Here is a 27099-nt window from a genome sequence, read left to right on the forward strand (position 1 = left end):
ATCCACTGGCCTCGGCCTCCCAAAGTGCTAGGATTACAGGCATGACCCACCGTGGCCAGCCTTCACTTGTAGGTATTTACCTGAGGGAAGTCAAAGTATGTTCACACAGTTTGTATGACCCCATTTATATAAAAGTATATGAAAGAGGAAGTGTGTGTGTCAGAGAGCAAATCCGTAGTTGCCTGGGCCTGAATATGGAGGGACAGATTGGAAAGGTTAATACAAGGAAACTTTTAAGGGTGATGTATTCTGTATCTTGTTTGTGATCGTGATTTCACAGATTTGCCAAAACTCGTTGAAATGTAGTTTATTATAGAGAAATTAGACCCCAATAAAGTAATTATTATTTTGAAAAGAGAGGAATCAAAGAGGATGTTGGGGATAACACTAAAAAAATACCTTGTAGGGTTTTGGGGCAATAATCCTTGAAACATGTTTTAGTGTAATGCCTAAATTACAGTAAGTGCTCAATAAATGTGAACTTTGGGGTGCATCCACATGGGTCAGTAGTAATTAGGTGTGGGAGCTGCCAGCAGGTAGGGTGGATTTGACGTCAGTTTCCTAGAAGAAGGAGAGTTCAGAGGAAGATACCAAATTTTGGGCCTTGAACAACTCAATCCTTGGAGAGGATTGAGACATTTAAAATCCCTAAGGAAGGAATGCAATTTCAGGCATCACTTGACCTTTGTGAAAGATGTCCACTCAACTCCTCTAGTTTCTTGCTAACCAACTTTCTGATTTCTCCTCTCTAATACAACTTACCTACATAGAAGCCCCCAACATTCAGTTCATGAAAAGGACTCTCTATCCCTCTGTTCATTTCTTTTTTTTTTTTTTGAGACAGAGTCTCACTCTGTCGCCAGGCTGGAGTGCAGTGGCGCGATCTCGGCTCACTGTAACCTCTGTCTCCTGGGTTCAGCTGATTCTCCTGCCTCAGCCTCCTGAGTAACTGAGATTACAGGCATACCACCACCATGCCCAGCTAATTTTTGTAGTTTTAGTAGAGATGGGGTTTCACCATGTTGGCCAGGATGGTCTTGATCTCTTGACCTCATGATCTGCCCATCTTGGCCTCCCAAAGTGCTGGGATTACAGGCATGAGCCACCGCGCCCAGCCCCCTCTGTTCATTTCTTTTCTTTCTTTTCTTTTTTTTTTTGAGATGGAGTCTCGCTGTGTTGCCCAGGCTGGAGTGCAGTGGTGTGATCTCGGCTCACTGCAAGCTCTGCCTCCTGGGTTCATGCCATTCCCCTGCCTCAGCCTCCCAAGTAGCTGGGCCTACAGGCACCTGCCACCATGCCCTGCTAGTTCTTTTGTATTTTTAGTAGAGATGGGGTTTCACTGTGTTAGCCAGGATGGTCAAGCTCTCCTGACCTTGTGGTCCGCCCGCCTCGGCCTCCCAAAGTGCCGGGATTACAGGCATGAGCCACCGCGCCCGGCTCCCTCTATTCATTATCAGTTTGATTTTAACAAGTCAATTTCTATTTAATGAGTCAGATACATTGCTTATTTCTTTTGAAATTTCATTCTTTGCTTTAAGCTTAGATTCTTCTTCCCTTTCAGATAGATATTCAGTAGTCACATTTTTGAACACTTTTAGAAACTTTTTATGGTTTTGTTTTTTATATATGTGATTTTACTATATTTTTATATTTTACGTTTATCTGGAATATATTTTGGTGTATAGTATGAGTGAAGAATTTAAAAAATTTCCTTCAAATGACTAACCAATTGTTCAGTACTATTTATTGAATAATCCTTTAGGGACAGATCTCAACAGGTGGAGACAGGGGTAGGATATTTTGGGCAGAGGGAACATATGTCCCGAGATGGTGAGAAGTTCAGTTTGGATAGAGCCCAGCATCTGTGAGGAGTGGGTGGTGAACAGTGGATCTGGAAGGCAGTTAGACTGGGTCCCACTGGGAGGCCTTTGACTTGTAGGCAGGGAGCTTGGGCCAAATTGAAGAGTCAAGGGGGAGCCACTTGACTGTGAGAAGTGTAACACCTCTGGCTCTGTGCTTCAAGGAAGTGACCCATAGTAGAGGATAGCATGGGTGGGTTAGGGTGGGACCTAGGATGGGCCCTCAGTTTGGAGGCAGTGACTGTGTTGCAGACAGGAGCCAGCAAGGATTGGGTGCAACTGGTGGCAGTGCTGGTGGGAGGGGAGGGAGCATGTGGGACCTTTGGCTCAGCATTTGAAAACTAAATGTGGGGCCTGAGAGGAGAGGAGGAGGATTTTTTTTTTTTTTTGGAGACAAAGTCTTATTATGTTGTCCAGGCTTGTCTTGAACTTTTAGGCTCAAGTAATACTCCTACCTCAGCTTCCCAGGTAGCTGAGATTACAGGCACATAACACTGCACGCAGTTGGAGGATTATAATTATTATTATTTAGACAGAGTCTTGCCGTGTCGCCCAGGCTGGAGTGCAGTGGCATGATCTTGGCTCACTGCAGCCTCTGCCTCCTAGGTTCAAGTGATTCTCCTCCCTAAGCCTCACAAGTAGCTGGGACTACAGGCGCCAGCCACCATGCCCGGCTAATTTTTTTTTGTATTTTTAGTAGAGATGGGATTTCACTATGTTGGCCAGACTGGTCTTGGACTCCTGACCTCGTGCTCTGCCTGCCTTGGCCTCCTAAAGTGCTGGGATTACAGACATGAGCCACCGCACGCAGCCAGATTATTATTTTTTATTATTTATTTATTTATTTTTTATTTATCTTTTTGAAATGGAGTCTTGCTCTGTCGCCCAGGCTGGAGTGCAGTGGCGCGATCCCAGCTCACTGCAAGTTCCGCCTCCGGGGTTCATGCCATTCTCCTGCCTCAGCCTCCCGAGTAGCTGGGACTACAGGCGCCCGCCACCTCGCCCGGCTAGGTTTTTGTATTTTTTAGTAGAGACGGGGTTTCACCGTGTTAGCCAGGATGGTCTCGATCTTCTGACCTCGTGATCCGCCCGTCTCGGCCTCCCAAAGTGCTGGGATTACAGGCTTGAGCCACTGCGCCCGGCCTATTTATTTTTAAGACAGAGTCTTCTCTGTCACCCAGGCTAGAGTGCAGTGGCGTGATCTCGGCTCACTGCAACCTCCATCTCCCGGGTTCAAGCGATTCTCCTGCCTCAGCCTCCCAAGTAGCAAGTGCGCCCACCACCGCACCCGGCTAATTTTTGTATGTTTAGCAGAGACGGGGTTTCACTGTGTTGGCCAGGCTGGTCTTGAACTCCTGACCTTGTGATCCACCTGCCTTGGCCTCCCAAAGTGCTATGATTACAGGCGGGCGTGAGCCACCGCACCTGGCCTATTTTTTTATTTTTATTATTATTATTTTTTTAATTTTTTGAGGTGGGGTCTCGCTTTGTCGCCCAGCCTGGAGTGCAGTGGTGTGATCTTGGCTCACTGAACCTTGAATTCAAGCAATTCTCCTGCCTCAGCCTCCCGAGTAGCTGGGACCACAGGTGTGTGCCACCACACCTGGCTAATTTTTGTAATTTTAGTAGAGACAGGGTTTCACTGTTGGTCAGGCTGGTCTCGAACTCCTGACCTCGTGATCTGCCCACCTTGGCCTCCCAAAGTGCTGGTATCACAGGCGTGAGCCACCATGCCCGGCCGAGGATTATTTTGATGTAGGTGCTCAGATTATGAGGGACCAAGGCTAACCTTAGCAAAATGAGGCTGTTTAAGAGGATGGATTCTTTAGATGAAGATGATATCCAACACTGAATTGAGACTTTCAGAGTCCCCCTTGCTGCAGGTGTTAGATACTTCTCCCCTATGTAATTCACAATACATGGCACATAACAGGATGAGCTGCTTTGATGCATTTTTGGAGTATCAAATTCTTTCCCCAGAAGTTTCTTACTTCTTAGTGGCCTCAAGTCCCTGCTTTGACTGCTTTTTGGCAATTTGAGCATGATTCAGAACCAATCTCACTGTTGGCGTGTTAAATTTGAGGAGCTGGCTGAATGTCTGAGAGGATATCTCCAAGTGTCTATGGAACCCAGAGAATCAGAGTCCAGAAAAGAGGCAAGTAACAGATGCAGGTTTGGGAGCCACCAGCAGAAAGGTGGAGTGGACATCAGACTCAGAGAGGGTTGTGTGGGGAAATCAGGGACAGATGAAGAGTATGAGGAGAGAGAAAGGCCAAGCAGTCAGAAGACTGCGAGGTCACAGGTGAGATAGTTCATAGTGAGCTGTATATGAACTATGTACTTGGGCTTCCCACATGTTTTGGAAACACATCACAAATCACCCAGCTCTTAGGAGATGGAGCAGAGACTTGAACTCAAGTCTTCTGGTTCTCAATTCTGTGTCTTTGACACTGTGCCACTTTAGGGCCTCAGAGGATGGAAGCCAGATATCAGAATGCTCACAAGTAAATGCAGTGGCAGGAAGTGTGGATTGAGGAGGTATTTCATGTGGCAGAGGGTGACAAAGGATGGGTACTGGCAAAGGAAGGCAGGATGAAGGCTGTTTTACCTGAGAAACCTGAGCCAGCTCTGAGACTGAGGAGAGGAGAGGGGTGCTGAGGGGTCATGACAGAAGCCTCTCAGTGAGGCCTGGAGTAGGCACAGAAGTTGGGCACTCAGGAAAGGAACTGGGTCCTAGAATGTGAGAAGGCATCCTTTTTCTTCTGAGATCAAGGAGAGAAAAGGAGATACTGGAGCTTCCAGTGGAGAGGAGGGAAGTTGGAGCAGTTCTTGCTGAAAGGGCCTAAGAGTGAGGCTGCACTAAGGAGGAGGCTGCAAAGCCTGCAGAGCAGCCCCAGGACCTGACCAAGACTAGGGCAGAAGCAGGATGGGCTAGATCTGCCCCTTGGAGTAGCTGGGAGTCTGGGCTGGAGGCAGCAGATGGAAGTGGGCCTTGCCAGGACTGGGAGATAGTTGTGGGGGTGCCAGGTCTTCGGGACAGTAGCCTCAGATGGCCAGTCCTGGGCAGTCAAAGCTGGGCATTCAGGAGAACCAGGCCAAGAGAATGAGGAAGGGTTTGCACATTGCAGGGTGGGCATGCCTTTTTTCCCTCATTACTTTTCGTTGTAAATTTTTTACTTGTTTATTTATTTATGAGACACGGTCTCGCTTGGTTGTCTAGGCTGGAGTGCAATGGCATGATCTCTGCTCTCTGCAGCCTCTGCCTCCTGGACTCAAGCAATCCTCCCAACTCAGCTCCCAGAGTAGATGGGATTACAGGCATGTGCTACCACACCCAGTTAATTTTTGAAAATTTGTTTTGTAGAGATGGGGTTTTGCCATGTTGCCCAGGCTGGTCTCGAACTCCTGAGCTCAAGCAATCTACCTGCTTTGGCCTCCCGAAGTTGGGATTACAGGCATAAGCCCGGCCCTCCTTTTAAACTTAAAATGTAAACTTACAGAACAGCTGCAAGAATAGTATTCTTCACACAGATCCCCCAAAATGTTAACATCACAGTGTTTGTGTCATCATGCTTTTCATCTTTCTGTTTGTTCATCTCTGTCTCTGTCTCTACACACAGACACACACACACAGACACGCTATTTGACATTTTTCTTTCTCCTGAACCATTTGAGAATAAACTGAAATATGATGAACATTTATCTTTAAACACTTCAGTGTCTATTCAAGGTCATTCTCTCACCTATCTAGAGCACAACAATCAAAATCAAGAAACTAGCACAGATCTGACACTGTTATCTAATCTGCAGACTTTATTATTCAGATCTTGCCGAGTGTCTCGATTGCATGCTCTACAGCAAAGGAGACTTTTGTAGCATTACCTGCCACAGGCCCACCCCCAGCCACCACTTCTTTTTTAAGACAGAGTCTCGCTCTGTCACCCAGGCTGGAGTATAGTGGCGCTATCTTGGCTCACTGCAACCTCTACCTCCCAGGTTCAAGCGACCCTCCTGCATCAGCCTCCTGAGTAGCTGGGATTACAGGTGTGTGCCACCATGCCTAGCTAAGTTTTGTAATTTTAGTAGAGATGGGGTTTCACCATGTTGGCCAGGCTGGTCTCAAACTCCTGACCTCAGGTGATCCACCCACCTTAGCCTCAAAAAGCGTTGGGATTACAGATGTGAGCCACCGCGCCCAGCTACCCCCCTCTCTTTAATCTGGAGCCATCCCTGGGTCTCTCTTTGCCTTTCACATGAGTGACATTTTGAAATATGAAGGCCGATTATTTTGTAGATTGTCCCCATTTGTGTTTGGGGGGAGTGCTTCTTGACCACAATCTGAAAACTCCTCATGTCCTGGCTGGCTCAACTCCCCATAGTGAGTGAGACGCTGCCTGTTGTGCCTGACCTGACCTGTGCCTGACGCCGAGAAGAGGACGAGGAGACGGTTGAAGGTCCCAAGGTCAGGGACAGGCTGGCAGGAGAGCTTGGGAATGGTCAAAAGGGGTTTGCAATGGATGGAAACTGCATATGTGCTTCCTGGGCCCTCCTGCTTTGAGCTGCTTAGAAGCTGCAGTCTTCCTTGCCTTTCCTGCCTGTCAGGCATGAAACTGGACTAGAGGGAACAAGGAAGATGACAGTTGAAACTGGTGTCCAGGATATGCCATCCTAGCGGGTGCTGACACTGAGATTCCCAGACCAGGCACCCTATGCTGCAAATGCATCGCAGCTTGACACTCTGGGTCAAGGATCCAGCTGGCTTGCTTTGAAGCCTCCAGTGATGTCTTTTTTGGATTCGTGTGGCTGAAAGCACGTCTGTGCTTCTTGCACAATCTAAAGAGATTGCCTAATTCTGGCTCTGGCCAGAAGGCCCACACCTGCCATTTATTCTGGGGATTTTTGTCTTCTGTAAGGTAGAAAATCAATTCCTTGCATTAGTATTGGGTTCCAGGAAGCACAGTTCTCAGCCTCAGGGCTTATCAGTCAAATCAGCTGCCCTCCATGATTTGTAGTTCCTCTCCTGGCACGCCCAGAGTTTGGGAAGCTGCATTAGGCACAGTTGCCTTGCCCTGTGGAGTCTGCGCTCACCCAGTGCTCCCTGGGGGCCTCATGAGCCCCTGGAAGATTGACATGTTAAAGGACTGGAGCCTTGAGGCCATGTGTGTGGCTCATGCCTGTAATCCCAGCACTTTGGGAGGCAGAGGCAGACGAATCATTTGAGGTCAGGGGTTTGAAACCAACCTGGCCAACATGGTGAAACCCCGTCTCTACTAAAAATACAAAAATTAGCTGGGCGTGGTGGTGGGCACCCATAATCCCAGCTACTTGGGAGGCTGAGGCAGGATAATTGCTTGAGCCCAGGAGGCGGAGGTTGCAGTGAGCAGAGATTGTGCCACTGCACTCCAGCCTGGGTGACAGAGTAAGACTTTGTTTCAAACAAACAACAATAACAACAATAAACTGGAGCCTTGAAACATTCCAAATCTTCACTGCCCAGCGTTCCTGGGACATGTTACTTCACTTCTGTGAGTCATGCCCTTCTTACACCTTACAGAGCTGCCTGAGCAGTAAGGAAGGTATTGTGTGCAGGCCACTTGTGGACATGTTTGGTACATCCATACTCAAATATGTTGCTGCTGTTATCGATGTTATTCATGAATGTGGTTGAGCTTCCTCTGTAAATCTGGCTGGCTCCATATTCTATAAGACTCTACTGGTTTCAACTAATGTTGGGTGGAGAGAACTTGCAAATAAAATACTGATGTACTTGGATGAGAGATGAAACCCCCAAATGCAATGATCTTCAAGGGAATGCGATGCCTAGGAACAGAGTGGTTGGAAAACATATCAGCTGGTGATGAATAAGCAGGTCTGAGGTGGTCATGACCAGGGTCACTGGTGTTTGAACTCACTCATTTATATCCTGAAACAACAGGGGAAGGACGTACACACATGGCCTTCTGTGGGGTGGCTTCTGCCCTTCATGTGCTGTCTCTCACCCAACAGCTGAGTATGAGAAGCCTCGTTCCAGACTCCCGGCTGTCCCTGACCCCTGGCCAGAGCCAGCTGTTGTGCCAACAAAGCCTCCAGTCAGGGGCTCTGGTCCCAGCTGCTGTGGGGAACAGGTTTGACCTTTCCAAGAGCCCCATAGGTCACTTGTGGTCTTTCTGTGGAGACAGCCAACAGCCCATCTGTTCTTGCTTCTCATCTCACTCAGAAAATCCTAGCGCTCCCCCTGCTCCACTGGAGCCCCTCACTTCCTGGGGATTCTATTTCTGCCTCTCCTGAACCTTCCAGAAGGGCCGTCTGGCTCAGAACCAGACCCCTGCCTGGTTACTCCGTCTGCCCTTCTGCCTGATTAGAGCAAGGGTCTCGCACAGGCTGGACAATGCCCAAGTCTATGCCGAGCACAAAACAAGGCCATGTGATGGAGGGACAGGGTTTCTGGATGCTGTCATTAATGATAATGGCCTGAGCTATATCCACGACCTTTAAAAACATCTTTAACTGAAGGAAGTTACAAATACAGAAAGGGGGAAGATTAGGACAAACATTATGGTTGGATTACATTTAGAGATATTGGTAGGAGCTCATGATTTCATTACATGCACGCGCGCGCGCGCGCGCACACACACACACACACACACACAGAAATTTGGCCGGGCGCGGTGACTCATGCTTGTAATCCCAGCACTTTGGGAGGCCGAGGTGGGCAGATGACTTGAAGTCAGGAGTTCAAGACAATGCTTAAGATGTGCAGGATGTGTTCCCTCTTTGGTGAAATGCCTCTTCATGTCTTTTGCCCATTTAAGAAAATAGGGCTAGGAATTCTGTACATGTTCTTTAAATATTTTTTTGATTAAAATTTTGTTTTGTTTGAGACAGAGTCTCCCTCTGTTGCCCAGGCTGGAGTGCAGTGGTGTGATCTTGGCTCACTGCAAGCTCCGCCTCCCGGGTTCACGCCATTCTCCTGCCTCAGCCTCCAAAGTAGCTGGGACTACTGATGCCCGCCACCAACCCCGGCTAATTTTTTTGTGTTTTTAGTGGAGATGGGGTTTCACCGTGGTCTCAATCTCCTGACCTCGTGATCCACCCGCCTTGGCCTCCCAAAGTGCTGGGATTACAGGAGTGAGCCACCACTCCAGGACCGTTTTTTGTTTTTTGAGATGGAGTCTTGCTCTATTGCCCAGGCTGGAGTGCACGATCTCAGCTCACTGCAACCTCCACCTCCCAGGTTCAAGCGATTCTCCTGCCTCAGCCTCTGGAGTAGCTGGGATTATGGGCGGGTGCCACCACGCCCGGCTAATTTTTTTTGTATTTTTAGTAGAGACGGGATTTCACTGTGTTAGCCAGGATGGTCTCAATCTCCTGACCTCGTGATCTGCCTGCCTTGGCCTCCCAAAGTGCTGGGATTACAGGCGTGAGCCACCGAACCCGGCGATTTTTGTATTTTTAATAGAGACAGTGTTCCACTGTGTTGACCGGGCTGGTCTCAAACTCTTGGCCTCAAGTGATCCACCTGCCTCTAATTTTTAATTTTTTAAGGACAGGGTTTTACTCTGTCACCCAGGCTGGAGTGCAGTGGTGTAATTACAGTACTGCAGCCTTGAATTCCTGGGCTCAAGTGATCTTCCTGCCTTAGCCTCCTGAGTAGTTGGGACTACATGTATGTGTCACCATGCCTGGCTAATTTTTATTTTTATTTTTAAATTAAATTAAATTTATTTTATTTTGAGACAGAGTCTTGCTCTGTCGCCCAGGTCAGAGTGCAATGGTGCGATCTCGGCTCACTGCAACCTCTGCCTCTGGGGTTCAAGCAATTCTCCTCCCTCAGCCTCTTGAGTAGTTGGGATTACAGGTGCCTGCCACCATGCCTGGCAAATTTTTATATTTTTAGTAGAGATGGAGTTTCACCATATTGGTCAGGCTGGACTGGAACTCCTGACCTCAGGTGTTCCACCCATTTTGGACTCCCAAAGTGCTGGGTTTACAGGTGTGAGCCACCATGCCCAGCCTAATTTTTATTTTTAAATTTTTTTGTAGAGACAAGATCTTGTTATGTTACCCAGGCTGGTCTTGAAGTCCTGGGCTGAGGTGATCCTCCTGCCTTGGCCTCCCAAAGTGTTAGGATTACAGGTGTGGGCCACCTCACCTGCCTGTACCTGTTACTAGTGCAATCGTTTGTTGATTATGTCTTCTCTTATTTGTAGCTTATCTTTTATTTCCTTTAGATTATTATTTAAAAACATTCTTTAAATATTTTTTAATTATAGTAAGAACACAACATATCTACCCTCTTAACAGATTTTTAAGTGCATAATACTGTATTGTTAACTGTAGGGAAAACGTACAGAAGATCTCTAAGGCTTTGTATGCATTGATTAGCAATTCCCCATTTTCCCCTGCTTCTAGCCCCTGGTAACCACCATTGTAATGGCTTATTTCACTTAGCATAGTGTTCTCAAGGTTCATCCGTGTTGCTGCGTATTGTAGAATTTCCTTTCTTTTTAATATTTCATTGGATTTACATACCACATTTCCTTTGTCCTTTCATCCATCAATGGACATTTAGGTTATTTCCACAGCTTAGCGATTGTGACTAGTATTGCTATGAACAGTGAGTGCAGACATCTCCTCAAGATCCTGATTTCAATTCTTTTGGATAAATACCCAGCAGTGGGATTGCCAGATCATATGGTAGTTCTGTTTTTAATTTTTTGAGGAGAGGTCAAAGCGGGTGTATCTCTTGAGCCTAGTAGTTCAAGACCAGCCTGGGCAACATGGCAAAACTCCGACTCTACAAAAAATACATGCCTGTAGTCTCAGCTACTTGGTGGGCTGGGTGGGAGGATCAGTTGAGGCCAGGAGTTTGAGACCAGCCTGGGCAACATGGTGAAACCCTGTCTCTACTAAAAATACAAAAATTAGTCTGGCCTGGTGACAGGCACCTATAATCCCAGCTACTGGGTGGCTGAGGTGGGAGGATCACTTGAGCCTGGGAGGCAGAGGTTGCAGTGAGCAGAGATCACGCCATTGCACTCTAGCTTGGTTGACAGAGCAAGACTTTGCTTCAAAAAACAAAAAAAAAAGTTTTTTTCTTTTTTTTTTTTGAGGATCCCAACCTCCATACTGTTTCTATAGAAACTGCAGGAGGCTCTTCAGGATATTCTTAATGACAGCCTATTAATTTACCAGTGTATCACAAAGAATGTACAGTGTACCACCGAATTCCCGGTTCTCATCTCAGAGTCACCCAGTGAATCTGTCACATTCTGATTTAATTACCTGGGATAAGGCCGGGGCATTGCTGTGTTGCAGAAGCTCTCCAATTGAGTCTAATGTGCAGCTGGAGTGGAGAACCGTGAACCGCTTCTAGCTGTTGAGAGGCTCCTCAATTGGAGTAAGACATAAAGAAAACGTGTACTTATTAAGACAGCACTGAGGCAGTTTCAGCAAAGTGGAGAGGGAGTGGAGCATGAGCATGGGAAACCTTCCAGCATTGAATCAACTGTGTAGAAGCAGAGAAGCGCTCACCTGCAGGTGGGAGCTGGGAGGTAGGCCCTGGGTCCCGGTGACTCTTTGGTGTAGTTTACAGCTGAACAGCTCCCGCCTGCTTCTCAGCAAAGGTCCCTTAAACATCTCTCACATGCTTCTCCCACGCATCCTGCAAGACTCTGAGGTGTGAATCCCATCTTTTCAGTTAAACGAGTATATGGAGACTTTCTCATGGGAAAGAACCAAAGGAGCACGAGCATGTGGCGCACTCTGGACGTCACTCCGTGGCTGGTCCTGGATGCCCACCTCACCCCACCACACTCCTGCACCTCCCAGGAGGCACCTTCTTGACAGTGTGGTCCTTCCTGGTTGACAACAGACCTGGGTTTTCGTCGCCTCAGTTCCTGGAAGAGCTGTTCCCGTGCCCCAGTGCCACTGTGTGCACCTGCTTTGATCACCTCCCACCACAGCTTCTGTCCTGCCACCCCTTGGGCTTCCTGATCTCCCCTTCATGCTTGCCCTTGAGCATCTGATGGCCTTTTTGAGCTTTCACTGCTTCTGCAATGGGGCCATTTCCATATTGACAGCTCTCGTGTTTCTGTCACTATTGGATTCTCCCACTTGCTTCGTGATGCATCATGGCTGTAGTCACACATCTTGCCTCTGTCTCAGACTCCATGTGTCTGTGACCAGCCCCCTGGACTCCCTCCAGCCGCTTATCCTGGCTGTCCCCACCATCGGGCCTGGCCACGCCGTCTGTTGCTGAGCTGCAGGACGTGGCTGATCAGAAATGGAGCACAACAGTCGGGGCAGAGCCCATTGACCAAAGCCTTGAATATACCGTGATTTCCGAGGTGTGTCTTGCTCTTCTGTCTTCAGAGTACAAAAGGGTAAACTCCTCTCAGGCAAGGATTCTACTTTCTCTCTTTTTGATAAATTAGCAGCATAGTATTTTCCTGCTTGCTAGGTTAGATAAGCACTGAGATCTGTCATCTCTTTGTCCTCCTCTGGTTGAATTGCTTCTTTGTTTAATCCAAGTTTTAATTTAGGAGGTAGAACCTTTTTTTTTTTTTTTTGAGACAGGGTCTCATTCTGTCACTCAGGCTGAAGGGCAGTGACACGACTACAGTTCACTGCAGCTTCTACCTCCCGGGCTCAAGTGATCCTCCCACCTCAGCCTTCTGAGTAGCTAGGACTACAGGTGCACACTACCATGCCTGGCTAACTTTTTTATTTTCTATTTTGTAGAGACGGGGTTGCCCAGGCTAGTTTCAAACTCCTGGACTCAAGCAATCCTCCCACCTTGGCGTCCCAAAGTGCTGGAATTACAGGGATGAGCCACTGAACTCGACCAAATATTTTTAAGGTATATTTTATTAAAACCTTACTAAAATATTACAGAAAATTTCTGGGTTTTTTTGTTTTTGTTTTTGTTTTTGAGATGGGGTTTTGCTCTTGTTGCCCAGGTTGGAGTGCAGTGGCTCACTCTTGGCTCACTGCAACCTCCACCTCCTGGGTTCAAGCAATTCTCCTGCCTCAGCCTCCCAAGTAGCTGGAAATACAGGCACCCACCGCCATACCCGGCTAATTTTTGTATTTTTTTTTTTTTTTTTTTGAGACGGAGTCTCACTCTGTTGCCCAGGCTGGAGTGCAGTGGCGCAATCTCGGCTCACTGCAAGCTCCGCCTCCCGGGTTCACGCCATTCTCCGGCCTCAGCCTCCCGAGTAGCCGGGACTACAGGCGCCCGCCACTGCGCCCGGCTAATTTTTTCTATTTTTAGTAGAGACGGGGTTTCACCATGGTCTCGATCTGCTGACCTTGTGATCCGCCAGCCTCGGCCTTCCTAATTTTTGTATTTTTAGTAGAGATGGGGTTTCACCATGTTGGCCAGGCTGGTCTCAAACTCGTGACCTCAAATGATCCACCCGCCTTGGCCTCCCAAAGTGCTGGGATTATAGGCATGAGCCACTGTGCCTGGCCAGAAAATTTTAAATGAGCAAAATTTCATACATAATCCCACCATCCTAGTGCACCTGTTGTCTTCATTTTTGTTTTTTCTGGTTTCCTTTTACTTTCTACTAATATGTACATCTGTTTTTACATTATAATTATAGTATGTAGCTGTCTATAGTATAATGAAACAAAATTGTTTTCTGTTTTTCCCCCTGCTTTACATTATTGAGAAAACATGGTGCCATGTTTAATGTTGTCTTAGTGGTTATCAATTTAAATGAGCAGATATAATCTATTTGCATCCTCCATGGTTGGAGATTTAGGTTGTTTCCAGGTTTTTGTATTATAAGCAATACTCATACGGGCAGCTGTTTTCACTCAGTAAATCTGCAGGGCTGACCACCAGGTCAGAGGCGTTGGAAGTCGGCCTTTCCACAATGGCTTCGTCCACATCCTCTGGCGAACCTTGTTGATCTCTGAATCTGCTTTCCCACGACTGTGGATCCCCCTGGCCCCACAACTATAGTTTGATCACTTCCTTCCAAATACAGATTTTAAGAGATCAGCAACGAATAACTATATGGGAAAACTTGAGGAGAAACTAGAAACACATGCAGGAAGGAGAACCGGGAAACACATGTGGGAAGGAGAACCGGGAAACACGTGCGGGAAGGAGAACCGGGACTACAGGTTGAATATCCCTTATTTGAAATGCTTAGGACCAGCAGAGTTTTGGATTTCAGATTTTTGTGGATTTTGGAATATTTGCATATACATAATGAGATGTCTTGGGAATGAAACTCAGGTCTAAACATCAAATTCATTTTCTGTTTCATGTATACCTTATACACATAGCCTGAAGATAATTTTATATAGTATTTTTCACAATTTTGTGCCTGAAACAAAGTTTGTGTACATTGAACCATCATCTCAGCACCTATGTGTGATATCATGTCATTGCTCACAAAGCTTCAGATTTGGCCATGCGGGGTGGCTCACATCTGTAATCCTAGCCCTTTGGGAGGCTGAGGTGGGCGGATCACCTGAGGTCAGGAGTCTGAGACCAGCCTGGCCAACATGGTAAAACCCCGTCTCTACTAAAAATACAAAAATTAGCGGGGTGTGGTGGTGTGCACCTGTAATCCCAGCTACTTGGGAGGCTGGGCTGGAGAATCTCTTGAACCCAGGAGGTAGACGTTGCAATGAGCTGAGATCATGCCATTGCACTCCAGCCTGGGCAACAAGAGTGAAACTCTGTTTCAAAAACAAACAAAAAACCCCCAAAACTTCAGATTTGGGAGCATTTCCAATTTTGGATTTTGGGGTTAGGGATGCTCAACCCATATGGGCTCTCCCATGTCCTTGCACACGCTGTGCCATGGGGCATCCTTTCCTGCCTGCCTGGCTCCCTGTCTGACTTCTCTTATTCTCTCCAGATTGAGTTTGAATTGCCTGCTGTGTGACCTGGGCCCAGCATCCAGGCCACACGGTGGTGGTCCTGCCACAGGGTGCAGGCCTATCCACACTAAGTCCCGCTTAGCATCTCTAGTTAAGACTGGAATAAAACATGATTATAAAGTGTGCAAATCCACAAATTGAGTCAGCTCTTGTTTGTTCCCTGTCTGGTTCCTCCAGCATCATATCTATGAAAAAAGTGTCTGAATTGCCCTGGCTGGAGGCTGGGCTCAACTGTATGAAAGCTTCCCAGGCAGCTGCAGTTTTAAAACAATTGTCTGCAGAATGCTCAATGTGACCCTCTGCTTCCTGGAGTTTCTTCAGGTACAAATGCCTCAGACCCCAGAAAGTGTGTTCCCAAACCACTTCTCATGAACCATTGAATATTCAAAAGAGAGCTAAATTTCAAGCCTGTACAAAAGCGTATCCTTGTAACACATGTGCCATAATACATGACTTCTACTTTTGTCAGTCCTTACCATCTACCTCTCTGAATTTTCATGAATTTCTATTTCACAAGGGTAGTTGTTTTACGTATACTGGCAGCAGCATACAATAAAATACTCAGTATATGTGCTGAACGCAGTGGCTTGTGCTTGTTTTTTTTTTTTGTTTTGTTTTTTTTTTCTTTTGAGACAGAATTTCCCTCTTGTCACCCAGTCTGGAATGCAATGGTGAGATATCTGCTCACTGCAACCTCTGCCTCCCAAGTTCAAGCGATTCTCCTGCCTCAGCCTCCCAACCAAGTAGCTGGGATTACAGGCATGTGCCACCATGCCTGGCTAATTTTTGTATTTTTAGTAGATACGGGATTTCGCCATGTTGGTCTGGCTGGTCTCAAACTCCTGACCTCAGGTGATCCACCTGCCTCGGCCTCCCAAAGTGCTGGGATTATAGGCATGAGCCACTGTACCCAGCCGGCTTGCACCTGTTATACAAACACTTTGAGAGGTCAATGCAGGAGGATTGCTTGAGGCTAGGAGTTCAAGATCAGCCTGGACAATATGGTGAGACCACATCTCTACAAAAAAAACAAAAAATTATCCAGGAGTGGTGGTGTGCACCTGTAGTCTCAGCTACTTGGGAGGCTGAAGCAGGAGGATCACTAGAGCCCAGGAGTTCATGTTACAGTAAGCAATGACTGCAACACTGCAACATTGCCACCTCAGCTTGGACAACAGAGTGAGACCCTGTCCCCATGAAAAAGAACCCCCAAAAACCTCAGCATAAAAATAAGTAAATAAATTGGCCGGGCACGGTGGCTCATGCCTGTAATCCCAGCACTTTGGGAGGCCGAGGCGGGTAGATCACGAGGTCAGGAGATTGAGACCAACCTGGCTAACACAGTGAAACCCCATCTCTACTAAAAATACAAAAAATTAGCTGGGTGTGGTGGCGGGCGCCTGTAGCTACTCAGGAGGCTGAGGCAGGAGAATGGCCTGAATCCGGGAGGCAGAACTTGCAGTGAGCCAAGATCGCGTCACTGCACTCCAGCCTGGGCGACAGAGCGAGACGTCATCTCAAAAAAAAAAAAAAAAAAAAAAAGTAAATAAATAAATAAAATGTGCAGACAAACTAAAACCAGCCGGAATGGCTAATAAGAGAGAAAATGAATCAAGATTAAAAAAAAAAAACAAAAAACACAGGAGGCTGGGTAAGATGGCTCACACCTGTAATCCCAGCACTTTGGGAGGCTGAGGCAGAAAGATCGCTTGAGCTCAGGAGTTCAATATCAGCCTGGGCATGGTAGAGAGACTCTGATTCTACAAAAATTGAAGAAGAAGAAGAAGAAGAAGAGGCTGAGCATGTGGTGCGTGCTTATGGTCTCAGCTACTCGAGAGGCTGAGTTGGGTAGATCACATGAGCCTAGAAATTCAAGGCTGCAGTGAGCTGTGATTGTGTTACTGCACTCCGGCCTGGGTGACAGAGTAAGACCTTGCCTTAAAAAACAAAACAAAACAGAACAAATCCACAAGAGACCCTGGCAAAGATCTTTGTGCAAGGCAGAGACCTTCAGTAGTTCAGCTGTACCTCCACAATGTTTATTAAAGTTCATCTATGAACACAGACAAAAATTAAAAGGCAGCACAGAAAATAATTTTGTTCGTAGGCATGGCAGAATTGTGGGTGCCTTTTTCCTTTTACTTAAAATTCCTATGTTTCCCAATATAACTACTGGGCAAATACTACTAATAAAGAACTCCTCTATGAAAGACAAGATTGGAGAAGCCAGCTTGACAGCAGCCCAAGAGAAGGAGGCTCGGAAAGGCCTGGCCTCAGGCTTTGCCATTGTGGGTGGGGCCCGCAGAGCTGTTCAGGAGGATGAGTCCAGACTGGGCAACATGAGAAAAAACGAAGAACACAGAATGGGACAAAATAATTGCAAAGCATACATCTGATAAGGGATTAATATGCAGGCTATCATATAAAGAATTAAAACTGAGACTGGGCATGGTGGCTTGTGCAACCATGGATCACTTGAGGCCAGGAGTTCAAGACCAGGCTGAGCAACATAGTGAAACCCTGTTTCTGCAAAAGATAAAAATAAAAATAAGGCCAGGCATAGTGGCTTCCACCTGTAATCTCAGGACTTCGGGAGGCCGAGGTGGGCAGATGAGTTTCAGACCAGCCTGGCCAACATGGGGAAACCTCGTCTCTACTAAAAATACAAACCTTAGCCAGGCATGGTGGCGCACACCTCTAGTCCCAGCTACTTGGGAGACTAGGCATGAGAATCACTTGAACCCAGGAGGTGGAGGTTGCAGTGAGCACTCCAGCCTGGGTGCTGCAGTGAGACTCTGTCTCAAAAATAAATAAATAAATAAAAATAAAAAGTAGAAATAAGGTGAGTGGGCGTGGTGGGTCAAGCCTGTAATCCCAGCACTTTGGGAGGCCAAGGCAGGTAGATCACGAGGTCAGGCGTTCAAGACCAGCCTGGCCAACATAGTGAAACCCTATCTCTACTAAAAATACAAAAAATTAGCCAGGCATGGTGGCGGGCACCTGTAATCCCAGCTACTTGGGAGGCTGAGGCAGGAGAATAGCTTGAACCCGGGAGGCAGAGGTTACAGTGAACTGAGATCGCACCATTGCACTCCAGCCTGGGCAACAAGAGTGAAACTCCGTCTCAAAAAAAAAAAAAAAAAAAAAAAATTAGCCAGGCATGGTGGCACACGCCTGTAGTCCTAGCTACTTGAGAGGCTGAGATGGGAGGATTGCTTGAACCCAGAAGTTGGAGGCTACAGTGAGCTATAATTGCACCACTGCACTCCAGCCTAGGTGACAGAGCAAGATACTGTCACTAAAAAAAAAAAAAAAAGAAAACAAAAACTCAACGGTAAAAAACCCACATAACCCAATTCAAAAATGGCAAAGGACCTGACAAAGCGTTTCTCTAGAGAAGACATACAAATGGCCTACAGCATGTGAAAGGACAAACCTAGTGCTCACTTTGCATAAGTCACCAACTGAATACTTAGGATATTATCTGTTATACTTCAATTAAAAAGTTTAAAAATGTATTATGGGGGCCTTGGGGGTCATTTAGATGGTAATGATTTGGCTGACCAAATTTCTAGATCCTAGAAATCCATGCGGCTTGATTGCCAAACTTCAGGCCTGGCCTTGGAAGAAACACATTGGCAGGAACCCAAGGAGATTCAGGGATCAGGGGTCAGCGATCAGAGTGGATGGGAATCCAGGCTGCAGCCCATACAGCCAGGGCTAGTGCTGGGCTCAGTCCCAGCAGGAAGTCACAAGGCCAGGAGGCAGATGGCCTCTCCAGCAGGGCAGAGTGGGGCTGAGGCCCGGGCCCGTGTGGTGTCTCAGTCTGGGGTGACCGTTGAAGCTGCCCGTGTCCTGCCCTGATCTCTCATGGCTTCTGGCCGGTGGTCCTGGGCCTGCAGCCAGCAAGGCAAAATGAGGACAGTCAGGGACTGTGTCCCGGTGGGTTCTTGCCAAGAAGGGACCCAGTCCCCCACTGTGGCCCATGCCTTTCCATCTGTGACTTGTGACCCAATTCCACAGTCTTCCCACAGACCTGGGAAATTGCTTCATTCCCAATAATGGGAACTTTTTATGATGACTTGGCTGGTCTCAGAGGTACGCCAACTCAGCTCTCTGGAACTACAGGGAGAGAGTGACACCCAGAGAGATGGTGTGACTTGTCCCAGGGGGCAGAGTGAGAGAGAAAAGCCAGGGTTTCTAACAGGCTCACTGCCCACCCCAGGGAGAGCAGTTTCAACTCTGCTCAGGACTGGTCAACACCTTGCCAAGTGCATTGTGGGCTGAGCCATATCTGAGAAACTGTTTAAAGGGAGGTACAGGAACATCAGTTCTTTTAATTAAAAAAAAAAAAACTCAATTGCAAAACAAAATTGAGGGCCAGGGGCTCATCACATCCTGCTGTTGATGAGGTACAGAACTATAAGGCGAGGTTCTGTGCTTCAGGTCAGCTTTCTCTACCGTCTTCCCAACCCTGGCATCTACTTTCTCAGCTCTAGACAGTGTGGGATACCAGGAAAGGGCTGACTCCCATCCCATTTCCAGAAGTGTCAGTCACTGCTCCTCATCAGCTGTGTGTTCTTCCATGTGGCTTGGCCGGATTCAGCAAAGAGAGGCACCAGGAAGCACCAGGCACCCTGCTGCCCTCCCTTCAGCCTCAGGGGACATAGGCCCTGGCATGAGGAGGATCCATGTGGGCTTTCAGGAAGGAAAGCAGGAAACGGGCCCTGAGATAGGAATGTTTCTAAGGGCAGAATGGCCAGGCCTAGGTGAGGCAGATCCTGGATCTGCCCAGGCCTCTTTCCTACCTGCCCTCCCACCCCCAACCCCCAGGCCCAGCCCCTGCCTTCAGATCAGCTGTCCACCTGAAGCTCCTTTCCTCCTGGCTGGTCACTGACTTCTGGCCACCACCAAGCTCACCACGCGGCTCTCTTTACCAACCTGCTTCACACGCAGCCTGCTTCACACACGCGGTCCATTGGAGAGCCTGCGCCTGCTGGCACACTTTGGGACACAGACGCAAGCCGTCATTTGTTCAGACAGTAAGGGGCGCTCGGATTTAGAACCACTCAAAAATCAGCCACAGTTATTGAGCACCTACTCTTTGCTGGATTCTGGGTCAGTAAAACCTGTACAGGATGGAGGTAGATGGGCTATGAGAGTGGGGTGGCTGATGGAATCCCATAGTCGCTGTGTCCAGCCATCTAACTGGGCTGTAGGTAGTATGGTAACTCAATTTGTATTCAAAATATTGCTTCTCTGGCCAAGTGCACTCCGAGTTCCAAACAGTGACTGTGTAGATGAGCTTTTCTTTTCTTTCTTTTCTTTTTTTAATTTTTTCTTTTGAGACGGAGTTTCACTCTTGTCGCACAGGCTGGAGTACAGTGGCACAATCTTGGCTCACTGCAACCTCTGCCTCCTGGGTTCAAGCGATTCTCCTGCCTCAGTCTCCCGAGTAGCTGGTATTACAGGGTGTGCCACTGTGCCCAGCTAATTTTTATTTTTATTTTTAGTAGAGATGGGGTTTCACCATGTTGGCCAGGTTGGTCTGGAACTCCTGACCTCAGGTGATCCATCCCTGCCCCCACTCGGCCTCCCAAAGTGCTGGGATTACAGGCGTGAGCCACTATGCCTGGCCTTTAGATGAGCATTTCAACTATCCCAGGCCCTCTGGCATGGCTCCCAAGCCCTGAGAGAGATGGTTCGGCCCCTTCTCCTGGCCCTCCAGCCTCCACACACTGCTGCCCTGGCTCTGCCTTCTCACCTGGAGTTGCCTCTTCCCACCCCCGGTTGTGCACCTACCCTGGGCCTTCACCTTGTGTGGTCTCCTCAAATCCTTGCCCTCCCTCCCTCTTTGGGTGCCTTCAGAGCCCAGCTTCCATGACACCTACTCCAGGACCCCTGATCTGCCTGAAAACTTAGTGGCTAAAAGCAACATCACATTGATTTTGCTCAAAAATCTGCACTTTGGCAAGGCTCAAAGGGGATGGCTCAAGGCTGGGGCTGGAGCCATCTGACATCTCGCTCACTTGCTGGCTGGCTTTCAATAGCCTGCTGCAAGGGGGCAGAGTCGCCTCCATCTCCACATATTCCTTAGCCACACACTAGGCTGGCCCAGACTGGAGGCCACAAAAGGGCCTCTTACTTTCCATGCTTTCGGTTTCTTCTAGTGAGCATGCATGACTTCTATACTTTAAAAGGACAGAAAATAAAACATAATTCTAATTTCCTTTTACTTTCATGTCAGATTTACATCTCTAATTGTAATATCTTCAAGCCATGGTATCTGAACATCCCATATTTTGCCCACTCATCTTCCCTGGTACCATTTCTAATTATTTGATACAAATAGTAGAATGGGCGGGGCATGGTGGCTCACAGCTGTAATCTTAGCACTTTGGGAGGCTGAGGTGGGTGGATCACCTGAGGTCAGGAGCTCGAGACCAGCCTGACCAATATGGTGAAACCCCGTCTCTACTAAAAATACAAAAACTAGCCGGGCATGGTGGCGTGCGCCTGTAGTCCCACCTACTGGGGAGGCTGAGACAGGAGAATTGCTTGAACTCGGGAAGTGGAGGTTATAGTAAGCCAAGATTTTGCCACTGCACTCCAGCCTGGGTGACAGAGTGAGACTCTGTTTCAAAAATAAAATAAAATAAAATAATAAAATAAAATAAAATAAAATAAAATAGTAGAGTGAATTAATACTCCACATCTTGAAAGCTTATCAGTTTAAGGCTGAGTGAAAACATTTCTGCTTAGAAATGCTGTGGCTGGTGATCTCTGTGCTATTGAAGTGGGTTCTGGCCCACATTTCAGCCCAGACACGCGAGCACCCATTTGGGGCTCTCCCAGGAAGTGTGCTGGTGTGTGTGCGTAAGCATGCATGTGTGCGGAGCTCATGTTGCCATAGTGATTTGGTTTGGGAGAAGTAACATAGAGCTCAGGCTTTTATGGACGGTTATGTAGTTTAGACAAGTAGTCTTTCTTTTTCCTGGAATCACAGAAAAGCAGCCTTGTGTGATGGTGAAGTCTGCACCTTCTCCATTCCCCCGATTCTGCCCCCACAGGCTCAGTGCTGCCTGTGACTGTCACAACCACGTACTGTTCCAAATGGGAATTTGTACCGGTAAATGGATTTGGGTAAATCTATAAGAGTGGTTTGACTTTTTAAATATCAAGCAATATAAGCACCTCAATTATTAATATAATAGATCTTTTGAAAAATTATAAAAATTATTTGCTAATTACCTATATTCATATTAGGAATTTTAGTGCTTCTTTTACTTTTGGCAATAGTTAATACACATAATCTTTTTTTTTTTTTTTTGAGATGGAGTCTCGCTCTGCCGCCCAGGCTGGAGTGCAGTGGCCGGATCTCAGCTCACTGCAGGCTCTGCCTCCCGGGTTCACGCAATTCTCCTGCCTCAGCCTCCCCAGTAGCTGGGACTACAGGCGCCCGCCACCTCGCCCGGCTAGTTTTTTGTATTTTTTAGTAGAGACGGGGTTTCACCGTGTCAGCCAGGATGGTCTCGATCTCCTGACCTCGTGATCCGCCCGCCTCGGCCTCCCAAAGTGCTGGGATTACAGGCTTGAGCCACCGCGCCCGGCCAATACACATAATCTTAAAGACTTCATTGGAAAAATGTAATTCACTCATGTAGAGTCTAAGCAATATCTAAATAAGAGCAGTTCCTCCTGATGGGAGATCTCAGGGGCCCCCAGGGTCTCAGGACCTAAGTGTGGGGCGGTACTAAATTGGACAAAAAGAACCAGAGCCCCAGCCCTACACATCTCTGAGCCTACGTTTCCTCAGTTGAGACATGAAGGTATGAACACCTACCTTGAAGGTTAGTTGTGATATGAAATGAAGGGTGTGTGTGAAAGTGCATTGTAAATGTCCGAAGTCATTTCTTTTTTTTTGAGACAGACTCTTGTTCTGTCGCCCAGGCTGGAGTACAGTGGCGTGATCTCGGCTCACTGCAAGTTCCGCCTCCCAGGTTCACGCCATTCTCCTGCCTCAGCCTCCCGAGTAACTGGGACTACAGGAGCCTGCCACCATGCCTGGCTAATTTTTTGTATTTTTAGTTGAGACGGGGTTCCACCTTGTGAGCCAGGATGGTCTCGATCTCCTGACCTCGTGATCCGCCCGCCTCGACCTCCCAAAGTGCTGGGATTACAGGCGTGAGCCACCGTGTCTGGCCTGAAGTCATTTCTAAGTATGGTGTTGGGCAAGTTCTACCCTTAGGTTCAAATACTCAGACTGGGTCACATGCAGAAAGAGAGCAACATGAGAATTATTTATTTGGCCTCCCACTGTGTAAGGCATTCTGTTAGGTCATTAATATTTATAAGCCATCTGCCAAGTGTGGCATTCTGGAAGGGTAAATAGGCATTTAGTAGGGGATAAGAAACAAGTTTCCCTGCTACCTTTTTTTTTTTTTTTTTTTTTTTTTTTTTAGAGACAGGGTCTCACTGTGTTGCCTAGGCTGAAGTGCAGTGGTACCATCACAGCTCACTGCAGCCTCAAACTCCTAGACTCGAGAGATCCTCCCACCTCAGCCTCCCAAATAGCTGAGACTACAGGCATGTGCCACCACTCCTAGCTAATTTTAGTTATTCATTTATCATTATTATTATTATTATTTTTGAGATGGGCTCTTGCCCTGTCACCTAGGCTGGAGTGCAGCAGCATGATCATAGCTCACTGCAGCCTTGAACTCCTTGCCTCAAGCAATCCTCCTGCCTCAGCCTCCCAAGTAGCTGGAACTACAGGCACAGGCCACCATACCCAGCTAATTAAAAAAAAAAATTTTTTTTTTCTGTAGAAACAGGGTCTGGCTATATCACTTGAGGCCAGGCCTATCTCTAACTCCTGGCCTCAAGTGATCCTCCTGCCTCAGCCTCCCCAAGTGCTGGGATTATAGGCACAAGCCACTGTGCCTGGCCAGAGACAAGTTCACAAGCATCCTGAGGGTTCAGAGGGGCACGCCACTTCCCAATGTCTGGGTTTTTTGTTTTTTAAGTTGTGTAAAGTATTTTATTTTTAAACTATATTGATGTGTTTCAGAAGAAAAAAAATGACCGTATTTAATTAGTCACCGATACATAATTGGTTGTCTTTCCTTGGGGACAACATAGAATATAGAATTTGTTTATTCCTTAGTGGCTTCATATTTACAAAATACCAGTAAAAATAGTAAGGAAAGGGTTCAATCCACACACACCATCACATATTGAATAACTAGCTGAATATTTATCTTCCAGAAACCTGGTAAGCACTGCTTTCTAAAAAACAGGATATGCCAAATTCTGGTTACTAGTGTCTTCATTCTTTATTGGATACATTTCTTTTGTTTAATTGATACATATTTGTACATATTTATGGGGTACATGTGATATTTTGTTACATGTATAGAATGGAATACTATTCAGCCATAAAAAAAGAATGAAATCCTGTCATTTTCAGCAACATGGATGGAAATGGAGATCATTATGTTAAGTGAAATATGCTAGGCATGGAAAGACATCTATCACATGTCCTTTTTTTTATCCTCTCATTATTGAACATATCACACATTCTTACTCATATGTAGGAGTTAGAAAAGTTGATCTCAGGCCAAGCGCAGTGGCTCATGCCTGTAATCCCAGCACTTTGGGAGGCCAAGGTTGGCAGATCAATTGAGGTCAGGAGTTCGAGACCAACCTGGCCAATATGGTGAAACCCTGTTTCTACTAAAAATATTAAAATTAGCTGGGCATGGTGGTGCGTTCCTGTAATCCCACCTGCTCAGGAGGCTGAAGCAGAAGAATTGCTTGAACCTGGGAGGCAGAAGTTGCGGTGAACCGAGATCCTACCACTGCACTCCAGCCTGGGCGACAAGAGTAAAACTCCGTCTCGAAAAAAAAAAGTTGATCCCATAGAAGTAGAGAGTAGAATGATAGATACTAGAGGCTAGGAAAGGGGTGTGGATGGGAGAGGGGAAGAACAGGTTGGTTAATGGGTACCAACATACAGTTAGAAGGAAAAAGATCTAGTCACAGTAGGGTGACTATAGTTAACAACAATGTTTTGTATATTTCAACATAGGTAGAAGAGAGAACTTGAAATGTTTCCAACACATAGAAATGATAATGCTTAGGGCAATGGATATCCTAAATACTCTGACTTGATCATTACATGTTCTATGCAGATGTATGGGTTTTATTCTGATGGAGGTGCCACTGGAGGTATTTCAGGCATTTGCACAGAAGTATCCCCCCACCATACCCCCATTCAGAGCTGCACTTTAGAAAGATGGATCTAACAGGAATATGCAAAGTTAAGTAGAAAACAGAGAAACCAGAAGCAGTTAAGAAAGCATCCTAAGAATTCACAGAGTGGAAAACTACCTAGATATCTTTTATGGGAGGTGCATCCTGGGGAGCATCTGGAGAATCTAGGAGGAGCACCCTTGAGGAGCACTCAGGAAGCACTCAAGGGGAACATCTATAACTGGCTGGAAATCGCAGGGAACATCTTTTTGCAGACACGGTACGTGATTTGAGCAGGAGCGCTGGAGGAGAAATTGAAGGAGAAACCCCTCTAGTATCACATAGATAACACCTTTCCCCTGTGGAAGGAGCCAGTCTTCCAGAAGCCCCACTTGCACTATGGCAAAGCCAAAGCTCTCATGCAGGACATCTGGTATCATGAGGATCCCATTGAAGCAAATTTGTTTTTCTTTTTTTTTTTTTTTAGATGAAGTTTTGCTCTTTTTCCCCAGGCTGGAGTGCCATGGCATGATCTCGGCTCACTGCAAAGTTCGCCTCTCAGGTTCAAGTGATTCTCCTGCCTCAGCCTCCCAAGTAGCTGGGATTACAGGCATGCACCACCACGCCCAGCTAATTTTTGTATTTTAAGTAGAAACAGGGTTTCATCATGTTGGCCAGGCTGGTCTTGAACTCCTGACCTCAGGTGATCCGCCTGCCTCGGCCTCCCAAACTGCTGGGATTACAGGCGTCGGTCATCACACCCAGCCCATTGGAGCAAAATTCTATTCAGCCTACAAATCTGGTCAAAAGTTTTTGATCTGTTTAATCCAAGCTTCAAGTCTACCTGTCAATGCTTTGTGAAGTATATTGAGCTGCAGAAACTTAAAAGAAACAGATGAAGAGAAGTTATTTGTAGAAATAGGGAAGGCTTTATTGGCAGAAAGTGTAATTTTAAGATGAGTCAGAGAAGCAAGGACTCAACAGGAAGGTAGTCACGTTTCCTGGACATCTGAACACATGATTTTCAGACCCCAAACTGCATTGAAAGAAAACCAGCCTCAGAAGGAAAGAAGTTCCATGATCAGCATTTGGAGGCACCTGAAGAACAGTCAAAAGGTCTTGCAGCTCCGTGAAGGGTTTGTATACTGTGGATACTGACATACACACTCTACTCACTAGCTGAATGTTGAGCTGTTTCTAACAGTTGAATTACATAAACGTCTGTTGATCTTGAAGGCATATTTGCCTTCTCTTAGTCCTTACTTCTGAGTTGTCATAAAGCTCGGAATCATGGTTTGACAGAAGCAGTTATGATCTAGAGGATTTATATAAAAGAATAATGAAAACTGAAAAAAAAAAAGAGTTATGTCAACTTTTATGTTAGGACATCATTAAATAAAGAACTCTGGCTGGGCGCGGTGGCTCATACCTGTAATCCCAGCACTTTGTTTTTTTTTTTTTTTTTTTTTTTAAGACGGAGTCTCGCTCTGCCGCCCAGGCTGGAGTGCAGTGGCTGGATCTCAGCTCACTGCAAGCTCCGCCTCCTGGGTTTACGCCATTCTCCTGCCTCAGCCTCCCAAGTAGCTGGGACTATAGGCGCCCGCCACGTCGCCCGGCTATTTTTTTTTTTTTTTTGTATTTTTAGTAGAGACGGGGTTTCACCGTGTTAGCCAGGATGGTCTCGATCTCCTGACCTCGTGATCCGCCCGTCTCGGCCTCCCAAAGTGCTGGAATTACAGGCTTGAGCCACCGCGCCCGGCCAATCCCAGCACTTTGGGAGGCTGAGGTGGGTGGATCATGAGGGCAGGAGTTTGAAACCAGCCTGGCCAACATGGTGAAACCCCTTCTCTACTAAAAATACCAAAAATTAACTTGGCGTAGTGGCAGGCGCCTGTAATCCCAGCTGCTCAGGAGGCTGAGACAGGAGAATCGCCTGAACCTGGGAGGCAGAGGTTGCAGTGAGCCAAGATCATGCCATTGCATTCCAGCCTGGGGCAACAAGAGTGAAACTCCATCTCAAAAAAAAAAAAAAAAAAAAAAAAAAAACGAAAAACAAAACAAAACAAAAAAAATTAACCAG

At 46.9% G+C, this 27099-nt stretch overlaps 1 protein-coding gene across 1 annotated transcript in view; it reads right to left on the reverse strand.

Annotated features, from left to right (window-relative positions):
- LOC126950191 (histone H2A.V) overlaps positions 1–27099 on the reverse strand; it is a 222207-nt gene that overhangs the window by 50861 nt on the left and 144247 nt on the right. The window lies entirely within an intron of this gene.

The sequence above is a fragment of the Macaca thibetana genome, chromosome 3, assembly GCF_024542745.1.
Source record: "Macaca thibetana thibetana isolate TM-01 chromosome 3, ASM2454274v1, whole genome shotgun sequence".
Taxonomy (NCBI): Eukaryota; Metazoa; Chordata; class Mammalia; order Primates; family Cercopithecidae; genus Macaca; species Macaca thibetana.